Source organism: Alligator sinensis, unplaced genomic scaffold (genome assembly GCF_000455745.1).
Source record: "Alligator sinensis unplaced genomic scaffold, ASM45574v1 scaffold79_1, whole genome shotgun sequence".
NCBI classification, from domain to species: Eukaryota; Metazoa; Chordata; order Crocodylia; family Alligatoridae; genus Alligator; species Alligator sinensis.
This window is the reverse complement of record NW_005842706.1, coordinates 318,727-329,476: the sequence shown is the minus strand read 5'-3', so window position 1 is coordinate 329,476 and position 10,750 is coordinate 318,727.

Here is a 10,750-nt window from a genome sequence, read left to right as displayed (position 1 = left end):
TACCTTTCCACTCTTACCTGTTCTGCTACATCCCCCTTCCCCACCCACCCCAGCCTGTCCTTCACCCCCTGACACCTCTAATTCCATTTTCACTGACTGGACTTCTTGCCTTCATTGTTTGTCAAACCAGCCTCTGGCTTCTTTACTATTCCTTTCATCCAGGACCAGCAGACACACCAACTGCAGGTGCTTCCTCAGCCTGACAAAGGGTTTTTCAACACAAAAGCTGTCATCCCAGGCAGCTAAGCAGAGCTCACGTGGAGCCTCACAACTCCACTGCAACCAGCAAGCCTCTGGAGGTAGGCATGATTATCCTGGCTGCTCCAGATGTCTGAGGTGAGGTGTAAGGCCACCTGCAGAACTGCTTTGCGCAGCTCCTCCTTCAAGTACTCCCTGCATGGCTCATACAGGGAGAGCACCACTGTCCTGTGGAAGGTGGTGCATGCGGGCACTTGGTATGATGGGGCCATGAGCTGCCTGAACTCTGGCTGCTCAACTAATGAGAAGGCCTGGCCATCAACAGCAAGCATCTCCCCAGTGCTCTGGGTGATCTCACTTGCCCTTGCTTTGTGCCCTTCTTTCTGTCCACCTTTCCCTTGGACATGCTTCCACTGGTGCCTGGCTGAAGAGGAGCATGGGCAAGGGAGTGGTGCCTGCGGAGATGCATCCCCTTGGTGCTCATATGTATGTTATGTTCTCTTGCCTTGGCTGGTTTTGGCTCGGCAGTGCAGGCAGATAGCTTCATGGGATCATCTGCCAGCTCAAAATGATCCCAGAACACACTACCCACTCACTTCTGGGGTGTGGGTTCATGTGTGGAAGTTGCTGCACTTTCCTCCTCCTCAGCAGGCAGAAGCACAGCAAGAGTAGGAGTGGACTTGGCTGAGTTGCTTGCCTCCACCTGTATGTCAACCTCCTTCGAATTGCCTTCTGGGAAAGGAGACCTGGCTCCAGCGAAAACTTGAGGGGTGTCAAGCACAAACTCAGGTGATTCCCCCTTCTTCCCCAGAGTTTCCCTTGCTAGGGCACTGAGATCCAGCATCAGCTCTTCGTCTGGCACTGGAAGGCTCAGTATGGGAAGTGAAATAGGGGTGGAGTAGGCTGATGTGTTGGTGCTGCTGCTTGTGGTTGTCATCATGGTGGTGGTGGGGGGGTGTTATGGCTGGTGCTTGTGGAGGGGATGCATTCTCGGGCATAGGCCGTGGCACTGGCACTGCTCCCCTCTCCTTGCTGCTTGTAGCCGCCTCATCCCTTCTAGCGGGAGCAAGTGGCTGCATCTCAGTTTGGTGGGGGAAGGGGGGCAGGACTTACAGCTCTCCCTCTACCTCCGTCTTTTGCCTCTCCCTGAAGGCTGGCCATCTGCCTTTCCACCATGCTTCATGGTGTGTTTCATGTCTTTCTTTTCTACAAATATATAAATGTATTTGCGTTCCTATATAAATTAAAAAATGAAGGTGTGGTTCAGTGAAGAAATGTATACAAACAAATAGAAATAGGTCTTTCTCCCTATATAAATTATAAAAATGTAGGTCTGGTGCAATGAAGAAATGTATGAAACTGATAGAAATAGATCTTTCTTCTTATATAAATTCAATAACGTAGGTGTGGTGCAATGCAGAAATGTATGAAAACCAATAGAAATATATCTTTCTCACAATATAAATTAAAGAATGTAAGTGTGGTACAAATAATGAAGGTATAAAAGCAAATATATCTTTCTTCCTAGATAAATTCTATAATGTATGATGCATGCTGCAAAGCTTTAAATGTTTAGAAATAAAATATAAATGTATTTCCCTTCCTATATAAATTAAATTCTACAGTAACCCTATCCAATATAAGTATAAAATTCAAAAGAATAAAATCAATGAATATAATAATAAAATAAAAGTGCCTAGAAGAAAAAGGTATTCTGAAATCCCTCTTGCTAGGCTAGCAAGTAGGGAATCCTTTAGAAGATCAGTGCTGCTAGCAGTAGTTGTCTGACACTGAGCTGCTGGAACACAAAACTCAGTAAATGACACCAAGGCAGAAAGGAAGGCAGTTTAAACAATGCTGCCTTTTAGGCTGCTTTTGCATCCCTCCCCCGGAACACTGGGATTGGAAAGGACCTCAGGAAAGGATGACAGTCACTGGCCAGCTACACAGTCAATAATGAGAGCAGTCCTTCCTTCCTCTTCCCGCCTCTTCCCCTCCCTCCCCTTACTTTCTGTTTCCTTGCAGGCAAGCCCAGCTTCAGCTTCGAAACTTGAAGAATTTTGACACATTTCTGCTTGCCTTGTTTCATTTCAAGGCTGTTTTGAAGCCCTCTGTTTCATTTTGATTTCGCTGTTTTGAGCTCAAAAGGAGTTGAAACACTATTGAAACAAAACAGCTAGTGAAATTTCGTACAGCCCTACTACTTCTCTATATAGTCATATGTGAAAGGTGCATTCAACAGTGTCGCCATCAGTGTTCCCTGCTGCTGCATATGTAGTTCCCTGCTATGATGCAGGCATATAGTGTGAGCAGCCATTTTGCCACTTGTTTCTGAAATACCTTTGTGTATAAAAGATGCATAGTCTTGTAAGACTTTAGATCATTGAAACCTTGAACCTTACCCTTTTATCAACCAGTCTGCTCACCTAGGGATTGGAGCTAAATTGGTTAAACTCACTGTGTCCATCTCCTTGAACCATATTGCCAACTTCTCCGAAGCGTGCCCTCACTGCAAAGATACAGAATAGCTGGGAGGAACACTATCCACCTGGCATGTTGTTGCTGGAGCAGTGTACAGCCAGAATTGCAAGTGTCATGAGGTCTGAATAAGAGCAAGTCTTTGTACCTTAGTAGCTCCATCATTTCATTAGGAGTAGAAATATCTGAATTTCAGACCTTGATGCCAGGGATATTTATTCATTTCTTTATTTTGACTGATTGCTACCTACTGTAAAATGCAGAGAACTCAGGACCTAGTCTTACTACCATCTAGGGTTGCTACCTCCCTACTGTGGTAGCAGTATTTATCTTTCACTTCTCTCTTCCTCCAAAATTCTTCAGCCGTCAGTAGGAGCACAATCTTCTACAGCTGTTCTGAACATCTGACAGTGACTGATGCCTGTCTCCCACATCTGTGGCTCTTTCATCCATCAACTAAGAAATCCTTTGTGCTGAATATGTTTGTGTCTGTCTTTTATACTGTCATTGCTGCTTTCCTGAACCTGATCATCTACAGAAATGAAAATAGCTATTTAAAAATGCCAAGGGAGTACAATGATCCACCAGTTGTGAATCCACCTTACAATAATTATATCTAAACTATCTCTTTAGCTTACTGAGAATGTCATAGGAGCTGGTGTAAAAAACCTAGCTGAAATCCACTATTTTTCCACCATCCAAGGGCCAATCACCTTGTCAGAGAAGGAAATCAGGTTGAATTATCAAAGACCATCAACATTTTTTCACTGATGCTATCTGTTACCACTTTTATTGCATTACCTCTTTTTCAGCCCATATTTCTTTTCCAAAGCTGCCATCTATTATTTCAAACCAGGAGGAATGAGAGGAATTTCAGCCCCCTTTACACTAAGAGCTTATGACCCCAGCGTAAGCAAGAGGAGAACCAAGATGATGATCATGTCCATTATGCAAATATGCAGCAAGACCCAGGCCCACGGGCCTTATTTCAGTGTGTTTCTATTGACTTATTGGTGTGCAATAACTCTTTATTATGTACAGGAACTTATATCCAGAAATAAGTAGAGTATAAAAGTCACAGTCTTGCTATTGTCTTTGCAAGGTTCTGGGGACTAGCTTTGTGGCCATCCTACCCCCACAAAGAAGTTTGTGCTGGCCCAACCAGACTGTCTGAGGGTGCCTCATTTGCTGGACATTCTGTATTATCAGGAGGACCTACTCTATGTCACATCCTGCAATCTCTTGCATCATAACTCATCTCCTTTCACCTCAGGCTTTTCCTTCCAAATTCTTCCATGGGAAGGATCTCACTGATATTGTGCTTAGATGGTGTCCTATGGTCATTTTATATGTGCATGTAAATTCTGTATAAGAAATATGAACTGGTTCCTCTTCATGGGCTTTGTACAATCCCCAGGTACAATAAAGAAAAGCATTTATGAACAAGAAGAACTAAAACAACAAACTTTACTTGTGGAGCAGTAGAAAACCTCTCCAAACCCTTTGTCTGGCTCTAAGTATTTCACCAAAGGGTCATTTCCCAATTCCAAACTCTATTCTAAATCAGCCAGGGTCTCTAAATAACTTCTTTCACTACAGGCTTCACCGTTACTAAGGATGTACAGCTTGTAACATGGTCTGAGCAAAAGTACCATGTACCCCAGGCACTACCTAATGGGAGGGGCACCAGAAGGACAGGGAGGGGGCACCTTTGTTCCTCAGACATCTCGAATGTGACGCTCACCATGTCCATAATTTTGCCCTGCTGATAACTGAATTCCACTCCATCCCTAAGTGCCTGCATCTGCTGCCTAGCTGTGTGCTGACCATCATGAGCCTGAACCTGCCTAGCCATTATCTGCTGGACTATGGTTTTCCCAGTGGTGGTCCAGTCTATAGGACTAATAGCCACTTGTCCTTCTGTGGGATCCAAGGGCTGTAGTACATCTTCTGTGTCTCCAGTTCACTTCATCAGCATTAATTTGCAGACAGATTCAGTACCAGAGCCACATTTTATGCCATAGCCCTATGCTCCTGTCTCTCTATTCTGGTGTTGGCCAAAAAAATCTTTGGGTTGGTCAAGGGCATTTCTGTCTTCGAAGTTGTCATTGCCTGTTTCCTAAATATTATCATCTACTGTCTGAACATCAAGAAGATGAAAGTGGAAAATGATAAGGAGGTCAGGTAGTGACTACTGCAAAGGAAGAACCAGATTGATGGCAATTACATAGAGCGATGGCTCCAGCTAGGTCTCACTTGTGAAAGAGGTCTTCAAAAGGTCCAAGGGAGTTAGAAACAATATTCTATCAGAAATTAGGGGAAAGTAGAATTACCTGCCAAACATTGATGTGCATTAATTCTAGGGTTATAGACTAAAGCAAAGAGAGAGAGTGTGTTATCATTGTGACTTTTAATTCCAGGTTGGATGGAACCAACTTTCCTCATTCAGTTTCTTCATATAAATTAAATAGTGTCTACTCTTGATGTAATCTTTTACCAGCTTCTGCTACCTTTTATAACAGTTCTTTCAAAATATCTCCAGTGCTGCCCTGTGTTGCTTATTGTGCTACATTAACCCTCTTTTTCTGCCACTGTTTCTTTCCTGATCTGCCATATAGTAATGCCTTCTTTATCTTATGTACAGTCATTTTTTTTCAAAACTCTAAAGCAGCCTCTAATTTTAGATACTTGATTGTTCAAGTTGCCCATTTTGGGACAGGACACTATTCAGAGTGTTTTCTTAGGCCCATAAATGGAGTTTTGCTGGACTTTAGACACCTGAGTTCTAAAAAGCAATTTCAAATGGTCCTGAAACAGTTAACTGCAAAGATCCTTAATTCTGTCAGGGATTAATAACTCAAGTTCATGGGCATGCTTCAGACCAGGAAGTTTGTTAAGAAAGCTTTTGACACTTCTCTGTATGAGATGCAGGCAATGACAGCTACAGTACTGGTCATCTTTATTCCTTTTTCTCTCATTCTTGTGTCCTACATCCGTATCATCTCCACCATCATGAGGACGACCTCAGCGGAGGGTAGGCACAAGACCTTCTCCACCTGCTCCTCACACCTCATGGTGGTGACACTGTATTATGGGAGTGGGAGCCTGATTTACTTGTGACCCAAGTCCAGTTACTCACCAGAAAGCAACAAAGTCCTGGCTCTGATGTACACTACCATCACCCCCATGCTGAATCCCATTATCTACAGCCTAAGGAACAAAGAGGTGAAAGGGGCACTGAGAAGAGAGAAGATGAAAGTGATTTCTCACTAAAAGGAATATTTGTGTTAACATAGGCCAGGACCTAGAAAAGGGACATGCACTGATTTGCAATAAAAATAAGAAGATAAAATGTTAGTGTGACAACTTTCTATCATACAATGCTGTTTGGGTGAAACTGAAATATTTGGAAGGAAAATACCAGTTTGGATTACATCCTCATTGGGAAAAATTTGAAAAGCCACAGAATCAAAATGAAGCATTTTGACTTTTTTTTTTTGTATCAATAGGCTGTTAGCACTTCCTGGTGGCTTCCAATCCATTCCAGATTGTAGGATGTGATAAAATAGAATTAACAAAACTTCAGCATTATCAAAACAATTCCAGTTGGGCTCAGTCCAGTTAAGTACCTAGCTACTGACGTAAGACTTTCACATTATCTGGGTCACTTTCTGAGATGCAAACTTTTGGGTCACAATCTGAGATGCCTGTGAAGTTTAAGGGCTAAGTCATAGTTGACTTTACTCACCCATGTGGCATGTATACAGTTGAACAACTGCAGTTTTTGTAACTTAATCACAGTTCAAAGTGGAGCTGTGGGTAAGAAAACATACCCATGGGCCCTGAGCATGCTTGGCTGGACTGTATTCTGGCTGGGTAGCTGTGCACCTAAGTAAAGGTTGTGCAGGTATGCATGCATCTAAGGCCAGGGGCATTCCAAAACTTTAGAGGGAGGTGACACATTAGAGTTAGCAGGTGTTGATTCTAAGGAATTAGAGTCCTGTAGTAAGATTAACAAGTGCTAGTGATCAGTCACACATTTGGGGTTAATACCCTCTCTAATGTGCTCTGCTCAGATCTGCCACTAGAGAGATGGCGAGCAGGGGAGTGGCTAGAGGCTGTACATCTGCTCCCTGCTTACCCCCTTGTTAGCTCTCTAGCCACTGAAGGCTGGGGAGGAGGATGGGAAGGGGTGGAGGGGTGTGCGCTACAGCACAAAGTAGAAGCACAAATTTGTGTCGCTAGTATTTGTGCCACTGCAAGCACATGCCCTTGCACATCTGGATGTGGCCTTGTAACAGGGGGGCTCTCTTGGGGATGGTCTGTCATTGGCCTGCCCACCTGTTCCTGGGCCAGCCACCTGCCTCCTCATCTGCCATGCCTTGATAATACATAATTATGGTGTTAATTAGGCAGGAGGCTGCCCATTCTTGCCCCAATGCCAGGGGGCACTATCTGTGGCTCTGTTCCTCCCCTACACAGCAGCCCAAGCCTCAGAGATGGCATCGACAGTTCTTAACATCACCGGCCCCACACTGTCACCCAGAATCCTCCAGTCCAGACCCCAACCAGATCCCTCCAATCAGGCAGCCTACTCCGCCCTCATTCTGGGCTGTCTGAACTCTTCCCCCTCTCAGGCATGGCCACCCCCCGGGACCTTTGGCCACACAGGCCCCGATCTTACCTCCAAGGCCAGTTGGAATCCCAAGACATTAGCTCTGTGCATCCCTCATGGTGGGCCCCTGGCCTTTTGACCTTTCTGGTATTGGCCCCAGCATTGATCAGTCAAGGGTGTTTCAAGTCAGGATTCTGAGCCTGTAGCCCACTCTCTAAACTGGGTCCACCTTCTTGGCCATACTCTGGAGTTACCCACCTGGTTGTGGGAGCTGGGGTTATTAAGGTGCCCCCAACCCACCTTTCACTGGGGTGGTAACTGGCCTGGTATTTTCTGGGGGCTCCTGCACCACTGGGAGCCCCACTCCTGGCAGGGGGCAGTTTTAGGTCATGCCCAGGACCAGGAGCCTCCAAACTATCCCCTTAAGCACCTGCCCTTACCTCCAAGATGTTGCATTCAGCCTTGCAGCCAGGTGATGTTTCTGCCTCACCTGCCAGCAGCAAACTGCTCTGTTTATATAGGTGGTCAGAGTTTTAAAATGGCCGCCATAATCAAACACCTGCTGGATGCATCTTTTCACTTTTGGTTCTGATCTGGGCCCAAAGCAGGGCCGTCCCATCCTATCCTATGGAACCTGCAGCTGCAGGAGATCCCACAGCCAAGGGGCCATGCCCTGCTTGTCGTCCACTGCCTGTGCCATGTTTAAGGGGCTCAATGCAAGCAGGTAACCTCTTCCTGGCTAAAGTGGGGGAGGAGTTCCCAGCCTGGGTTCCCTCCCTGGGGCTGGAGAGGGAGCCCAGGCATCCCCAGCGCATGCTGCCCCCACCCCATGCCCCCCACACCACAGCCCTGACTATTTTATTTCAGTGACTTTATGCCACAATTAACTGCAATTTTTATTTTTGATGGGTCAGGGGGACCCAAAACTATATCTTGCAGGGGGCCCCAAAAAATTGTGGGCTGGCCCTGGCCCAAAGCACATTTTGAAATGTTGGAATTTCTGCACCATGGCAACTTCCTTGCCCTACCTCCTCTATTTACAGGTCTGGAGAGCCCTACCCTTCCTGATGTGTAAGGACCAAGGTCATGCATGTTCATAAAGTATCATACCATTGAAGGTATCTCTTGGCACAGATACTTTTTACCCCTTGTTCTGGTCTCTCAGGAATCCCATACCCTCTGTACCAGCTCTAAAACCTCGGTCTGAGTTTGCTGGGCCTGACAACCCACTCTTCTTTCACTGGGCCTCTGGGAGCCCATCAGCTCAACAGTGTACTAAGTCCTTCTGTACTGTGTCTTCAGTGACCTCCTTTTCTCCCCTTCAGCCACTCCCATGCCTTACAGCTTTGAATCCAGTCCACAACATAAACCAAAACATGTAGCTTTCAATACTTATCTTTTTGGCAGCCCCTTACAGTGGCTCCTTCCCAGCAGGGCTACCAGACTGCCTTATCTCTTTGGTCTGTGAGCTCCTGTTCCCCCAGACCATACCATGTCCTATTTTTGCCAAAGCAAGAAGAAAACTAAGGCTTTAGTCTTTAGGTATATCTGGACTGATGCACTCATAACCTCGATCAGCAGTTTCCAATTAGCCTGATTAGTAGGCTTGCCCATGCTCTTCACTGAAGCCCTGTCTCAATCAAGTGCTTGGGGTTTGTCTCTTGGCAGCTGGTCCATTTGACCCTTCAGTAACTGCAGCTTCCTCAGTTCTGCTTCCCACTGCCCACTTGGGTAACATCTCTCACTGCTTTGTGGAGGCAGATTGCCATTTCTCCCAGAACACTGGGACTGACAGTGGTCCCTCCACTGTCTCAAGTCTGGATTATATGCCCTGTGGGGTCCTCTTTGAAGTACTGTCTCTCTCTCCGGGTCTCCCCTTCTTAGTAATGGAGTACAGGCCCTGTTAAACAGGCATTATTTAGGCTCCGCTCAGGTGCTCCTTTTGACGTGGTGCCACTGTCCCTTGCATTTGCTGAAGTAGATGTAGGGTGGTCTAGTGGGGACGTTTTTGCCTCATTGGGAACAAGACTCCAGACTAGAAGTCAAGTCCCACTCCCTTCCAGGGTGGCATCCATCTTACTGAGATGCACACTGTCTGTCTTGCTCTCTTCCTCCTGGACCCATGTGTCTATCTTTCTTTGGCTGCCCAGGTGATTGGCTGAAGATGGAGCATTGGTTAAGGCCTTGCATGATGCTTGGCTTGTGGTTCATAGATTCATAGATGCTAGGGTCAGAAGGGAGCTCAACACATCATCAAGTCTCATCTCCTGCCTAGGCAGAAAAGAGTGCTGGGGTCAGATGACCCCAGCCAGATGCCTATCCAGCCTTCTCTTAAAGACCTGCAACATAGGGGAGAGCACCACCTCCCTTGGAAGCCCATTCCAAATTTTGGCCACCCTTACCATGAAGAAGTTTTTCTTGATATCTAGCCTAAATGTGCTCTCTGTCAGTTTGTGACCATTGTTCCTTGTTACCCCAAGAGGCACCCTGGTGAACAGAGCATCTCTGATCCCTTGCTGAATTCCCCTAATGAATTTGTAGGTGGCCACAAGATTACCTCTCAGCCTTCTCTTGTGGAGGCTGAAAAGGTCCAGCTCCTTCAGTCTGTCTGCATAGGGCTTGTCCTGTAACCCCCTAACAATATGAGTGGCCCTTCTATGAACCCTCTCAAGTCTATCAATATCCTTCTTGAAGTATGGAACCCAAAACAGTACTCCAACTGCTGTCTGACCAATGCCACATAGAGAGGAAGTATCACCTCTTTGGTTCCGTTTGTCATGCATCTACTGATGCATGATAAAGTGTGGTTAGCTTTGCTGATGATTTTGTCACACTGACGACTCATGTTCATCTTGGATTCCACTATGACTCCGAGATCCCTTTCTGCTTCTGTGCTGCTGAGAGGGTTACTTCCCAGCCAGTAGGTGTGCTGAATATTTTTGTGCCCTAGGTGCAGAATATTGCATTTGTCCCTGTTGTACTGCGTCCTATTGTGTACTGCCCACTTTTCTAACCTGTCCGGGTCTGCCTGCAATCATTCCTTACCTTCTGGAGTATGCACTTCATTTCACCCCACAATTTAGTATTGTCCGCAGACTTAGACAAAGTAGCCTTCACACCCACATCCAAGTCACTGATGAAGATATTGAAGAGTACAGATTCAAGGACTGAACCCTGTGGAACCCCACTACCCACCTCCTTCCAGGTTGATACCTACCCATCTACTACCACTCTCTGGGTGCGATCGCTAAGCCATTTTGCCACCCACCGGACCATGTAAACATTTATGTCACAGCCTCTTTATTTATGAGAATGGGATGAGATACCATATTGAAGGCCTTGCTAAAATCCAAGAAAATAATGTCCACCTCTACTCCTGCATCTAAGTGTTTTGTGACCCTGTCATAAAACAAAACCAGATTGGTCAGGCATGATCTGCCTGCTATGAATCCATGCTGG